Genomic DNA, 10,192 nt, shown 5'->3' with positions numbered 1-10,192 from the left:
CATTTTTACTGGAAATGATAATGTTCTGGTTTCTAAATTTAAGAAGTCCATGAAGCATGAATTTGATATGACTTATCTTGGCAAAATGAGGTCTTTTTTGGGTCTTGAATGTTTATTAATCAAAAGAAATATGCATGGGAGGTACTGCAAAGGTTTGAATGGAGAAAAGCAATCGGGCTCACAATCCAATTGTTCTAGGCTACAAACTAATGAATGATGAAGGAGGTGTTAAAGTAGACTCGACTCATTTTGAACAAATTGTTGGGAGTCTTATGTATCTCACAGCCACTCGACCAGATGTGATGTTTGTAGGAGGACATACAAGCAATAAATGGAAAATCCTACTTAGCTTCATCTACAAGCAACAAAAAGAGTGCTAAGATATTTAAAAGGCACTCTTGATTTTGGAATTTTCTACAAGGGAGGAAATAGTGATCTTATCTCTTACTGTCACGACCCGATTCTCGAGGCTTCGAAGCTCAGACCATGACCCAAAAGACAAAATCGAAAATAAACAAAAAGAGAACAAAATAGAAAGAATAGTAAAATAAAAAGATGAAAATCCAATAAAATTAAAATAGAAGAAAGCTGGGTGTAATTTTCAAATATTTCAAAAGATGATTTAAATTTACAAAAAGGAAATACAATACAAATATAAAAGAAATTTGCAAAAGACTCCAAAAGACCGAAAAGGGACTGACGCTCCGGAACGACCTCCTCTATGACCGCACACTCTCAAACGCTCCTCCACCTCGACCGGCACCTGAAAAAAAGGGTAGAAAGGAATGAGTATAAAAATCATACTCAGTAAGCCACCTACTTGTAGGCTCTCTTCGCATTCTAACTTAATAGGTTCCCACGGTCTCTTAATTCGGTTCTAGTACATCTGGTTCTAATTTTAGTCCCTTGGAGCTTGCCCCTTGGGTTTCACCGGTTCATCGTCCTTTCATTAGACACCTAGAGGTTCCTTACGACAAGTTGATATGCTCGGTATCTCTCTATGAGGTGCTACCTCTACATGGATATCTGGGACTACATGGTATCTAGCCTAGGGGTGTGCTGAATACCCCTAAGCCCATATGTCCCCCTATGGGGGGCGCGACCCAACCCGTTCCCATGCAGCTAATGGGTTGTACAACGTGGGGACACATTTCCCATGCGAAATGGCTAAGAGTAGTAAGGACTGGTCAGGAACCCTTGGTCCTCCCACGAAGCTATAGATACCGTTCTCACACTAGCAATCTATAAACACTCCTGAGGTACCTTGTTGCCGTGGTAATCCGCTAAGTTCTTAGGGGAAGGTTAAGTCTGGCTAGAGCGACTTATCGCTCCTAACAGCAATTCCTTAGGCTTATCATAGAAATGGGCCCTAGCAAATAACAGAGTGTGCACGCAACTGTCTTCTAACATCATAATATATAATTCATGCAAATTAGGCACGCCACCTCAATGGGGCGATGGCCTCCATCAAGCACCCAGAACACGAAGTTCGCGCTCAATGGAGGCGAACTCATCCATCAAGCACCTGAAACGCGGAATACACAATTCCAACATAAATTAAATGCATGCATACGTACGACGAAAGCTTAAAGCATACAAACAACACTCAGACAATTCACCCAATACACTAATAACAATCAATCCGACTAATCTCATTCATGGAGAGCTAATTCTAAGGCAAAGGTACTAGCATGCATGCAATCCAAGCGAATCCTACAAGTATTTCTTCCTAAATACCGGGTGGTGACTTACTTGTTGACGCGTGCCCTAGCACTCCTGCACAAATAGCGTGTCCAAGAATACTGATTTTTCTCAATTAGGTCCTAAGTCAGATAAAAATATGATTAGAATCAAAATCGGGATGAAAATCAGGCAGAAAGAAGTCGGACGGGCTGGAACTAACCCTCATGTGCTCCCACACGCCGCCATACGTCCTCGCGCGCCGGGAGAAGGTCTACTCACGAGTACCACACCCGCGTGCTCTCTGCATAGTCATAGTCCAGGCGCCCCAATTCGGGTTGGTGAGTCAGCAGGTGGGTTCGCTCCTGTGGGCTGCAGCTGGTTGGGGTTTGAAGGCGACACGTGTTGCCGTCTCACTGGAGCTGCGTAGCTCCGACCGACGCTCAGCACGTGTCCACTGCCTGCCCAGTCGCGTTTCGCCGCTCGCCTTCGGGACATGGCTATCGGAATTTCTTCTCTCTCCGTTCCTGGATGATTCTCGGGTTTCTACCTTCGGATCAAGGTTTCAGCCAAACTTCTTCAAAGATCCTGTAGAGAGTTGTTCCTAGATGAATATATCAAGATTTCAGATCTTGATTCACAAAGAAAAATCGTAGATTTGAGAAAACGTTCAAGATCTTACCTTGCAGATTTTTCCAATTTTTTGATGGAAAATGGGACTCCGGTCACCCACATTCTCTTTTCCCTTCCAAGAAAGGCTCCTTGCATCATGATCTTGACCGGAATAGACTACGACAGTAGTTTTTGGTGAGTCTTCCGGCGGTTCATTCTTCCTCTTCACTCTAGGTTCTCTCTAACCCCATTCTCTCACTATTTCTCTCTTGCAGGACTCTTCATAGGGTTTCATTTGGACCCCTTAGTGGTTGGAGGGGCAAACTTACCTATTTGCCCCTCTCTTGACTTTTCCTTTTTTTTTTTTTTTTTTTCCTTTTCTTTTTCTATTTCTATTTCTCTTTCTTCGGGTATTACACTTACACAGATAGCGATTACACAGGAGACTTAGAATATCGGAAAACCACTTCAGGTTATCTTTTTTGATAAGTTCAGCAGATGTTTCTTGGCAATAAAAAAACAACCCGTTGTAAGCTTGTCTACTGCTGAAGTTGAATTCATTGCTGTTGCTTCATGTGCATGCTAGGAAATATGGTTGAGAAGAGTGCCGGACAAACTTGGTCTAAATCAAGGTCAAACAACTGTCATTCAATGTGATATTAGTTCTGCAATTAAATTGTCAAATAATCTAGTTTTACAAGGTCAAAGCCGCTCTCATTTTATGAGATAATTATCAAAAGGCGGGATTGTTGAGTAAGTATATTGCAGCCCACAAGATCAAGTAGTTGATGTGATGACCAAACCTTGAAAGCTGAATGTCTCCTTGAAGCTAAGAGCTTTATTAGGGGTATGTTCTTAATCTGATATAAGCAGATGCAAACATTCAATTTAAGGGAGGAAATGTTAGTTTACTTAGTCTAAATAAAAATCCCACTTTGGAATTTTTCCTTCCAAAACTTACTTTTCTATGCTATTATTCTTTAATTTTATCCGGCTGTATCAATAGTGTTACTATACTATAAACTCTTTAGGTTATTACTTGAACACGATTCTCTTGTATGTCAACCACAGACTGTTTAAGACTGCATTAATAACCTTGAATTTTCATACTATGCATAAAAATTAAATTACAAATAAAATAATAAAAATTATGGTTAAAAACTAAATAATTAATTGCGAAGCTTTAGGGCATAAATCACAACAGAGACCACGTCTCCCCTTGACAAGTAATTTAACTTGCCTTTTGACTATTGGACATCTTTGCAATGATTGATTGGCTTAAAATCGGAAGGAATGAGAGAAGTTTAACCTGCAAGTTTGAATAAACTTCCATTTGACTACTTATTTGTTTATTGACTTCTCGAGTGTGGTTCATGCTCCAAATTTTCTAAAAGTCTTTAATTGGGTCACAAATTGAGTCGAGTTATCAATAACAAGCAAAAAAAATTGTGTCAAAAAGTTTAAATTGAGAAAAAAAAAATCTAGTTCAATTGGACAAATGTCAGTCAACTCGACCTATTTAGTCTAATCTAACTGGACCGGTGAGGTAAAGTACAAGTGAATTAGTTTGGGTCGATTCACTCGAAACATCTTCTTCCTCATAAAACCAACCACTCACCTACGGTGTGATTCGAAATGATTGTATAATGAGAAATTAATTATCTGATTTTTCTTTAAAGTTCAAATTTAAATTTTATTGAGAGTGCTAGAGACCAAATTTCAAGAGAAAATTGTTTAGAAAATACAAATAATAATAGAAAAAAATTAGGAAATTCGATTCAAGTAAACTCAAGGGGTAAAATAGTCCTTTTGTCCTCCATGCCTCATTTGAATGTTTCAATCTAGGAGTTGGATTATGACCATAGACCCTTAAAGTTACTCATAACAATGAGAAGACTCAATCTGAATATTTGGATAGTCTAAATTTACCAAGAATCGAGAATGATTGAATGGTAAGGATTTCGAGTTTTTTATTTTAGTTTTCCTTTAAATTTGAGATGATTTTTTTTTAATAAGCTTGTGAATTTTTTATATGTCGTTCTTGGAGAAATTTCATACAAGCTTCATGAAGAAAGTTCAAATTGATTCGAACCAAAAGTCAGAATTCCAGAGAACCACAAGAAACTGCAATAATATGGCTTTCTTCCAATTTTGATCAAAATTATTTCTTCCCGTGGTTGATTAGAAATAAATTATAAAAAAAACTAATCAATGCTCTACAACTTTGTAAAAAAGAATACTCTACGACTTTCATGAATAAATCATGTTGATTTAGATTAGGTAGGAAAATATACAAAAATCCAAAGAAATTAAAAAAGAACCTTATGAATCTTGAAAAACAATATGCATAAAAATGAGGAGGACAAACCACCGGAGGACACGTGTCAGGCGGAGGGGTAATAAGCGCATTTGACTGAGGGTTGGATACATGTTGGATTTTGAGTGGTGCAACGTGTCTGTTTCCTAGGGGTGTTGTGCATGTTGAGAAGATCTGACTTGACCTGACCGCTTCATCCAACCCGCACATGACCCGTCCCCTACGCTAGATTCACTATAACGATTCAACCCAGTCTCTTCCGTGTTAGTAAAAATGAACAACGTGTTAAGAGCGCAGCGCAACTCCTTCTCTAGTGTCACATCTATACTCATGCATGGGCGACCTCCTGCGTGCGTGAACACCTCCGTGTTTGCCACATTTGATCTCAGTTTGTCATATTTTCATTCCGGTTTCTTGATACTAACCTAGGTTTACTTGAATTAGGACCTACAATAAAAAATAAAAAAAAAGAAAAAAAAAAGAAAATCCCTCTAAGATAAGAATTGATGATGCATGTCTATTTAATGCTTTTCTGTCTACTAGAAAGCAGGAAAGGAAACTTTGGGTTTGTGCTCCAAGAGATTTATGAATGTTATCTCCTTGTTGAGCAAGTTGTTTGCACGTAAATTACGTGTTAGTTTTAAGTTAATATTTGTAGGAAGATTATGGATTTTCTTGCTTTAGGTGATTGAGAGGAGTATCTCTCTAATAGACTTGCATGAAAATTTACATTATGTTTTTCTGTGTTCTAGGTGATCGATAGAATATTTCTATAGAAAAGCATGCACGAACTAGTGTAAGTTAGGGCATTAGAGCTAGAACACTTTTCATGTAGACTTAGGTCAAAACGTTTTTAGTAGATTGAGTACCTTAGGACTTGTAAACACGAATTGTATCTAAACTTCCTAGGCGCCCTTAAACCTTGTAAGCCTCCACGACACTCCAGAAAATTTAGGAAAACTTATGAAACTGTTAGAAGTGTGAATGATATCAATTTGTAGAGTCACTATTGTGTGTAGAACCAACCTGCATTGAGAGAGGACGATGGACGACTTAAATACTTAACTCAAAGTGTCATTACTATGTGCATGCCAGCCTTGAGAGGGGACAATGGTTTTCATCCTTTTGTCGTAATCTAACTTTCGAAGTCTTGAAAATTAGGTCATGATAGATTATCCAAACGACCTTCATGAAGCCTTAAGATCTCTGCAATGCGGATCTAATGAGACAACAATCGTGAAGTTTTGTTAGAATTCAAGGAGAATATTGAAAATCCACTCAACTTCGATGAACCTCATGCTCAATTTCTTGTTCTCATTGTTCGCCTAAATCGACTCCACAAGCTTGTTCCTCATACTCCATTGGTTATTCTTCTTCAATCATGCAATATGAATTTCAACAAAGATGTTAAAAAACTATTGTTTAAATTACAAAAGATAAAATCAAGTTTAAATTCATAGTATATTGAAAAAGAATCAAGCCCAATTATTTTCGGAGGGTTACAAATTTGCATAATGGCTAATTATGATAATAAAATATGAAAGTACAACTATTGATTTGCTCGAAAAATGTAGCACTCGATGTCAACTCCCTAACTTTTCAAGTGTTGTTCTTCGTACAACTCCCTAACACTTACGACCACTTCGTATAGTTGGCCGAAATGGGCACTTGAAACCACCCATCTCACAAAAAATCACACCGCTAGAAGGAGGGCTTGAACCTCCGACCTTGTGGTTAACAGCCACACGCTCTAACCAACTGAGCTATTCCAGCCATACAATCACTTAACTTGATAGTTGAGTATTGATGAAGACGCAAGTCAGCTAACAGGTGAGGCACTACGCAACACGTGTCAGCATACGGTTTGCGAGCGCGGATCTGCTGGTGACCTGATCCAAGATCCGCAACCGACTGACCCAAACTGCCTCCATTTAACCTGTGACCTACCACCCTTCTGATTACGCCACAGGACACTACGACATAATTGGAAGGAAAACCATGTGCCTTTGGGTTCGAATGCACACCATTAGAGCTAAAAGAACCCATTGTTGATCGCTAAGGTACGTAACTAACCTATTGCATTTATATTATATTGTATTATATACATATATTTCTAGCTTCTAACGTTCTTTTTTTAGAATTTGAGATCATTATGTAAATGATGGGGATAGAATTTATATTATATTTTCCTAAAAAATATTTTTTTCTTTACATTTTTTAATAGAAATTATAATAAAAATTTAAAAATTATTCATTACCTTTGAAATGATGTTGGTTGAAAAGTATTAGGATAAAATTTTTGCAAGGATGAAGATGAAAAAAGAGGGGGTGGGAACATAAATGATGAAAGCTTTCCCACCCTACCCTGTGGATATCTTTAATTGTAACGATCCTAAATTTCTAAGTTGCTACTAACGTCTCATGCTTATTATCTATGTGGAAATATAACTCTTAAAAGAAAAATCATCTATAGCATACATGTCAACAATATTTAAAACATCTTCTATCTCTGGAAAACACTGCTATGGTCTTACGTGTTTAAATACGAAATTGTGAAATTTAGAGGAAATAAAAACAAATACAAAATAATTTAAAACGATGAAATGCAAAACAACATATTCTAACATAAGACTAGGAAATTAAATACGAGTCTACCCTATGGATGTGTTAAAGTCTCTGCTTGCGATGTCGCCGTCCTCTGTATATGTGCGTCCTGCCTTTACCTAAAAAATGATATGGCACATGGCCTAAGTATTTGGAAGAATACTCAGGAAGTGGCCCCACTATAGAGGTCATGCAAATGCAAACATATGCAATCATGCTCTTAGGACCTATCACTCTCTTTAGGGGTGACCTCCAATCTCAGACTACTATGGATGTGTAGTACTTTCCTACACATGACCCACACGTGCGGAGTGTGAATCCTTAGGGGGCTCGCACAACCCCTAGATCCTCTCTGGTCAAGCTAATCTGTAGAGACGTCCGGAGGTCAGCGGAACCCCTTAGCGTCATTCTCCCCATGAACACCCTTATCATCATACTTTGTGCGTCCGCACTCATCGTATCTGGGGAAGTATCCCTATACTTATGAACATACAACATGCATGAGGTCCCTCTAATTTCCATCTTATCATCTCTTCTGACCCAAGTCTCTAGTCTCATCCTTTTGTTACGTTAAGTAACACATGCTCGTTGGATATTTATATTAATATCATTTTCATGCTTTTAGGGTTGTGTCCTATGTCAGTCTATCGACATAATGCAATATGGCAATCATCATCATATAACATGCTTAATATGGAAAACATCAACATATTAAGACAAACGTCATGCAATCATCATACTCATCATATTGTCATAAAGTGCATCAAGCATCTCAAGTACGTCATCAATCGAAATGTATATATTACGCACATCATCAAACATCATAACTTAAGCATCATAACTCATACATCATCATATACATATACATCATAATATACTCAGACATCATCATATACTAGTATACGACATCATACGATACAACTCATACATCATCATAACTCATATATCATAAATTGTAACTCATACAATTTCTAGCCTATCCTATAGTAAGGTCACTTACTTTGTTGTCCTTAGCCGAAGTACTCCCTAATTAGCTAAACGTAAGCTCTGTTCCTTGAGAGATTCTCCAAAGGTTGTTAGGGTTTGCTTCCTATCGCTGCGTTTGTCACCTTTCGTTAGTATTTCACATTTTAATCAATAATCCAACTAACAATGTGAAATACGACTCTAAAATGACATCAATTATCTTAATTGAGGCTGAAAATAGGTTTAGGAGGATTGAAACGGTGGTAACCGGGTCAAAAATTGAAAGCTGAGTCGAATACGCTGGGAGTTGCCGCCGGAAGCCGTCTGAACTGCGGTCGCGCTACCAAGTCGAGATGAGACGAAGGGCTGCTCGCACTGGTGGGTGCCACGTTGCGGGTCGAATGGCGCTCCAGGTCGGGGCGAGTGTCGAAGGCTGCAATTCGTGGGCGAGTGTCGAAGCCGTCCAAACTGCCGTCGCACTAGGCTTCTATTCGTGGGCTGAGCCGCAAGCGAGTTTGGCTGTGGGTTAGTAGGCTGCGCCATAGGCCTCATTTGTAGGATGGACTTGGTTTTGGTTTCTCGGTTTGCGGCTCTCTGGTGTGGGTTGTAGAGTAGGCGCGGATCGCGGACTTGGATTTTGGGTCGAGGGTTCTTGGGTTGCTACAGGTGGGCTACACTTACGCAGTTTGGGTTGCGAGTTATGGATCGGGCCCGATCCACATCCGATGGAGTCGTCTCCTTCACCCGGATTGCTGCGATTCTCCGACACGTTCTCTCTCCTTTCCGTGACATTTTCTGACATTGTTTCTCCCTCTTTTTCTATCTTTATCTCTCTGTAGACTCTCCTCTCCTCTCCCACGAAGTTTCGTAGCAGATGGACATCGGTGGAGGTGGATCGAAAATTCTCCAAAAATTGATTCTGAATTCCTTCTCTAATGTTGAGATATATTATTTATGGAATATATCTTAGATATTATATCTTAATATTCTTTCCTTTATGATTTGATTTAGAGTTTATTTTATTTTATTCTCAGTATTTAATTATTTTATATTTTCCTCATTTGTGAGTTTATACACCTTCCCAATTCTATTTCTATTTCTATTTCTCATTTTTAACATGGTATCAGAGCATTGATCTTAGGTATTTCTAATATCAGAGCACCGATCTTAGTATTCCTAATACCCCCTTGGACTCAGAGTCCAAGGGGAGTATTAAACCTCCAAACCCTAACTGAATCAGTGAAGCCTTTACGCCGATCATCCAATATCAAGAATACGTTATAAGCATATTCAATTTCTCACCAAGCTCAAAGGTGACATATTCAAGATGTTCGTATTTTCTTTCACAGCCTCTCAAGTGATCAAGAGCACCAATATTGGTGTTATTATCCAGTAAATCATTTATGCATGGACCAAGAAGTGATCAGGGAGGATATTTACTTGTTCCAAATCAAATTAAATGGGACAAGTTACTAATCCTCGAGTCAGTCATTGCGGTCTATTTCTAAAGCATTTATGCATGGACCAAGAAGTGATCATGGAGGATATTCACTTGTTCCAAATCAAATTAAATGGGACAAGTTACCAATCCTCGAGTCAATGATTGCGGTCTATTTCTAAGTTTTGCATCTTTCTTGAAAATTCAACAATTTCTTGAAAGTCTAAAAATGCAAACCAATCAAAGGCGGTCTATTTTTTGGTTTTGCATCTTTCCTGTAAATTCAATAATTCTTGAAAGTCTAAAAATGCAAACCAATTTTGTTTTTGTAACGCCAAAAAAAAAAAAAATTGGTTTATGTCAAGGAGATGGTACGCCTATACGGGTACCAGACCCTATCGGGTCAGACCAAGACGCGAAGTGTTGGTATGAAAGAGCGACCACCTTAGTAAAAGTCTCATGGGAGTAACCACCTTAATGAAGAGGCAACTCGAGAACGTAAAGAAGACGGGAGAGGGGCCTATCCCAAACTCTTCCAAGAGACGCCAACTTTCGGGGACGAACATCTGCCTTTA

The 10,192-nt window shown here is 38.6% G+C and overlaps 1 non-coding gene across 1 annotated transcript; it reads right to left on the bottom strand.

Moving 5' to 3' along the window:
* Window positions 1-6,308: 6,308 nt before the first annotated feature.
* On the bottom strand, window positions 6,309-6,382 carry TRNAN-GUU (transfer RNA asparagine (anticodon GUU)). The gene has a single exon. It is a non-coding gene; the product is annotated as a tRNA-Asn (tRNA).
* Window positions 6,383-10,192: the final 3,810 nt, after the last annotated feature.

Source organism: Cucurbita pepo, chromosome 18, assembly GCF_057944985.1.
Source record: "Cucurbita pepo subsp. pepo isolate OVF chromosome 18, ASM5794498v1, whole genome shotgun sequence".
NCBI classification, from domain to species: Eukaryota; Viridiplantae; Streptophyta; class Magnoliopsida; order Cucurbitales; family Cucurbitaceae; genus Cucurbita; species Cucurbita pepo.
This window is presented reverse-complemented; position numbering and strand designations above follow the sequence as displayed.